Source organism: Haliotis asinina, chromosome 1 (genome assembly GCF_037392515.1).
Source record: "Haliotis asinina isolate JCU_RB_2024 chromosome 1, JCU_Hal_asi_v2, whole genome shotgun sequence".
Classification (NCBI taxonomy): domain Eukaryota; kingdom Metazoa; phylum Mollusca; class Gastropoda; order Lepetellida; family Haliotidae; genus Haliotis; species Haliotis asinina.
In genome coordinates, this window is record NC_090280.1 from 37,352,813 (window position 1) to 37,358,019 (window position 5,207).

A 5,207-nucleotide genomic window follows, 5' to 3' on the forward strand; every position below is an offset into this window, starting at 1 on the left:
TATCCACTAGCTGTTAGACAAACTTGACTTGGGTCAAAACTGATTCCCCTAACCTTTTCTCACCCACTTCATCTACTCAAACACGAGATTCAGTTTCTGGTACGTCCAAAATTCAGTTAGAAACATCCCCTGATCTATAACCATCTTCCCTGTCATCGACAAAGTCTCGTCAAAGTCTCACTAAAACCAAAGGTAAACAGCAAGATTCTTTTTAAAAAAACTCAGTGGGAGAGCTCTGACAGGGTCACAAAATAAAATTCAGTTATTCAACAAATACGGATCGCTTGAGGATATTCACGTGTGTGAAAACGTCCATTCAAGGGCTCAAAGCTTGTCCCCACCAAAAAAGTGCGGGGTAGATCCCCAATAACTCCCCCAAAAAGATAGGTTATCAGAATAATCTTTTACAGTGGAATTGTAGAGGTCTAAGGACTACTTTTAATGAGTTGCAGCTCTTAGTCCAGGATTTAACACAATCAGCTTTCTGTCTGCAGGAGACCTATTTGAAACAGACAGATACTTTTGACCTGCGTCATTACAAGGCATATCATTGCTTTTCACCTCCGGGTGACAGGGCCACGGGAGGATCTTCCATCCTAGTCAAACAGAATATTATCCATAGCCCTGTTTCACTTACTACTGTTCTTGACAGGCCGTTGCAGTGCGACTAACTTTGCTGTCTCTATATTTCTCCTTCTTGAACGTTTCACAAAACCCATCTTCAAGTGTTGTATGGTCAACTCCCGAAGCCCTGTATTATAATGGGAGATGTGAATGGACACAACCCACTCTGCGGTAGTGTAACTATAAACGTTAAAGGTAAATTACTAGAGGAGTTTTGTTCTAATAGTGAGTTATGTATTTATAAATGATGGTTCCAACACATATTTACACCCTGGTACAGGGACCTATTCTGCTCTCAACTTGTCACTCACAAAATCAGAATTACTAAATGAATTCCAATGGTCAGTCCACGATGACCTCTGTGGAAGTGACCATTTTCCTATTATTCTAAAACCTGTAATTTCATCAGATGTACCTCCATCATCAAAGCGAAATTTTAAAATGGCTAACTGGGCTTTGTTTGCAACACTGTGCGCTGAAAAACGTAAACCGCGACGTTTTATTGGCGTTCCTAATACTATTAATGTTTTTCGGATGAACTAAATTCCATAGCTGATGAGTGCATACCAAATTCAGCAGAAGCAGTTCCACATATTCGAAAACCATGGTTCAACGATGACTGCAAACAAGCTAAGAAGGCAAGGAAAAATGCAGAACATTATTTCCGTCGCCATCCTATGGTGCATAATTTATATAAATTTGAATTTTAAATGCTAAATCTGGGCACAAATATGTATCCAAAATAAATTCTCGGACACCCGTGTCCAAGGTATGGAACATGGTCCAGAAAATTAAAGGTAAAGGTACTGAATCTAGTGTCCACCATCTTAAACATGGATATCAATTATTTACTGATAAATCAGATATTGTAAATAAACTGGGTGAAACCCTCGCGAAACATTCTTCCTCTTCTAATTATGTAAGTGAGTGAGTGAGTTAAAATTTAGCGTCACATCGGCAATATTGCAGCCATATAGTGACGAGAAATGTTGTAAATGCACACACAAAAGACAAGTAATTAAAAACCCAGTCATCGACGGACTGTAAAATAACTAGAGTATCACAAGAAGAGTTAAAACTAGCTAGCTTTTTAAAAGCATAAAACTATGTTAGACAATGCCACGTAACAAATGGCAATTGATCACCAACAACTGAAGGTAGATCGCCATAACAGGGGCCACGGGGACTTACAGTACTCTAATTATGTACGTAAATTCCTGCAGTATCAAAAACAACAAGAAAAGAAAACTATTAATTTCAATTCACATAGTGGGGAAGATTATATTGAAACATTTTCTATTCATGAACTCCATACTGCCCTTGATCAGTCTCGTGACACCGCTACGAGAGCTGATAACATACATTATGAACTCCTGAAGCACTTACCAGAATTCTGTTTAGAGACGCTGTTATATATATTTGGTGGTATTTGGACTTCCGGGGAATTTCCTTCTTCATGGTGTAACGCTATAGTAGTACCAATACCTAAACCTGGACGTGATCACACGGATCCATCCAATTATCGACCGATTTCAGTAACTAGCTGTGTTTGCAAGACCATGGAACCTTTAATTTCATGGACCACATTCCATACCTTAGACATAGGCGTTCGAGAATTTGTTTTGGACACATAATCCTTGCTTGAACAAATTCTCACTCTTGTGTCCAAGGCACAACATCTGGACCCCAGCTGCCCCCACCCCCCCCCCCCCCCCCCCCCCGTTCATTATGTCAATGTACTTGTCAAACGCTCGGTTTAAGGAGTCTGGATATTACTGGTCAGTGATAGATCATGGTCCCTGGGCAATACCCGGCATAACTACAGGCGGTCAATAGGTGACCAGCCGGTCCCCCCCCCCCCCCAACTGAGCATGCACGTGCTGGCCGCTAAAAGTAACCAAATCATTACAAGCAATTACTACCTCGGTAATTAAAGCACATTCTGGCCAGTTGCTTCGCATGTTCAACAAAGATAACGAGGGGCCTTAATTACTAATGACCCATCGCTGACCGTGACCCATCGCTGACCGGGAGATAAGGGGGAAGAGCTAAAACAAAGACTTAGACTGACCAACCCTGGGTATATATAACGGCTCTAACAATAGAGTCGGAAAAAAAGAGAGAGAGAGAGAGAGAGGAGCGAGACGCGATAGCCTACACGTGTGTGTAACTAAGAATAAAGAGTTGTGGACCCGAGACAGACTTGTGTCGTTCATGTACTGGACATCCACGGAGAGACACAACACCACCACACCTAAGTACAATCATCCAACCCACAGTGCGATGGTGGAGGAATAAGTACAACCTCACATCCCTCCGTGCGATACTGGTGGAGACAGATCTCGGTGCCTCTTCAAGCCAAGCAGACAAGACCAAACCAAAAGGTTAGTCCTGAACTGTATACTTTGTCTAGGGTCCACAACTAACTGCCGACCAGTTCCATAATTTGACAGAAATCCCAAAGCATTCCTAGGTGCTGCAAAATCTACCGACCTTCCATGCCTACGACTTGCCGTAACGTTCTACCTGTCAGGCAGTGTGTGTGTCAATAACTCTTTGCATTTCTGTGTGACAGTGTGGAAATTCACACCACTGTCGCTCAACGAACAGAATTCTGTTCGGTACAGGATCATCCCAGGCTGTATTTCTATATAACCAGTTGATCTCGACGACGGGGCTTACACCTTTGTCCAGCAGACCTCACCAAGACCAGGACTCACTTCCCAAGCAGACCAGGGTCACCACACCAGTCTCCAGTCATCACACCCCGCTCCATCCAAACAAGACCGGACAAGTCACTGTGAACCGTGTGAAAGAACTGTCATTGTGTGCATTACCAAGAAAGCCGTTTACGTATTCACTCGGGTAAGCACACTTTCCTTTTGCATATTACCACTTACGTAGTTCGTACTTATTACACCTGACCAAAATACACCTGTATATATATTGTTCAAGCATGTCCATCTTTAAACTGAATCCCCTAAACGCAGACGACCGTCTTCCCCTCTTAGTCACAGAATCGATTAACTCGCCCCCACATTCTAAATCTACCCCTAAACAGGTCGACCTAAGCTCCCTCGACCCCTACTCCTCCCAGTGGGTGACCTTTGATGATACCACTTTAGACACACGCCATACCGGTCACACAGTCACCCTTCCTGCACCCCCAAGTTACGGCAATCCCTGTCCCTCACCCCTCACCCCTCCACCTTCCCAGTCATTGCCACTAAACCCTCGCACACGTAACCCCTCCCCTTCACCGCCACCTCGCCACCCTACTCACCGGGATCCTCCCCCTTCCCATACACTCTCTACCCTGTCCAGGGCCATTAACTGTTCCCGTCTCCCACTTCCCATGTTTGATGGTAAGGACCCCATAGCCGCATCTGCTTGGCTAAAACGGTATGAGAAGTTCGCCTCTGCCCAACACTATACCGACGACGATCATATTGATATCTTCCCCCTTTACTTAACCCACCTAGCATCAGAATGGTATGAAGGGACGAAAGATACCTCATGTATGTCCTGGCCGGAGTTAAGGGCTGCTTTTCTACGCAGATATTCCCCATCATCCATAAGCTTGTTAACTCGCCACAACGCCTTACTGGATAGGAAGCAAAGGTCTGGTGAAACCTTCCCCGCCTTTCTTCAGTCCATCAGGCATGAGGCTGAATTACTCCACCGGAATGATGATGGATATATCAAAGATCTGATTTTGCGAAATAGTCTGCCCCATATACGCCAGTTCATCCTGACTCATCCCCACGACAATCTAGATCAATAATTGATAGTGCAGAAATTGCGGACGCCACGTCAGGGTTGACTGATTCTAAATCTGAACAACTTATGGCAGCAATTAATGCTCTCTCTTCCCAAGTCAGCGCCCTCCACACGGAACATGTTAATGCAATCACCCCTGGCTATCATCCTCATCAAATTACACACCCTGGTATGTCAGGTACTGCATCCAAGAACTATAGCCACTTAAATGCCAATGCTCATCAACGCCCATTCCCATACCGTTCTAACCCCTCCCAATATCATCAACAGTCAGTCCCCGCCCCAAAGTCATTCCCCAGGGGTGGACCACAACACCAGCCCCAAAAACAATTCCGCTGTAAGGGTTGCGGTTACTTCCACTCCCCTCCACAAGAGTGTCGTGCACAGTACCTCCGCTGTTACAACTGTAACCAGCTAGGGCACCTGCTTAGAACATGCTCCCTCCCCCAGCAACGCCGCGCATGATATCAGGCGCCTCCCGTTACCGACTCACGCTGCCATCATGCAGCCCAAGGGAGGCATGTCGACCAATCCGATAACATGAACTTTAACTCCACACAGACCCCCAAGCTAAACATCTCCGGGTTTCTAAACAATGTTAGTCTGACCCACAGTACTATTGCCATGACAATTAACGGCACACCCCTGAAGGCCCTTGTCGATAGCGGGGCTTGCGCCAGTTGCATTGGGCAAACACAATATGAACGGTTGGGGGGACCTTCCACCTTCCCACTCATTACCGACAGGAGTACCAAGTTAGCAGGGCCCGACGGTACCACCCTTAAGGTCCCCGGGTCTGTCGA

At 45.3% G+C, this 5,207-nt stretch overlaps 1 pseudogene; it reads left to right on the forward strand.

Moving 5' to 3' along the window:
• Positions 1–3,580: 3,580 nt before the first annotated feature.
• LOC137272341 (uncharacterized) lies at positions 3,581–4,869 on the forward strand (annotated as a pseudogene).
• Positions 4,870–5,207: the final 338 nt, after the last annotated feature.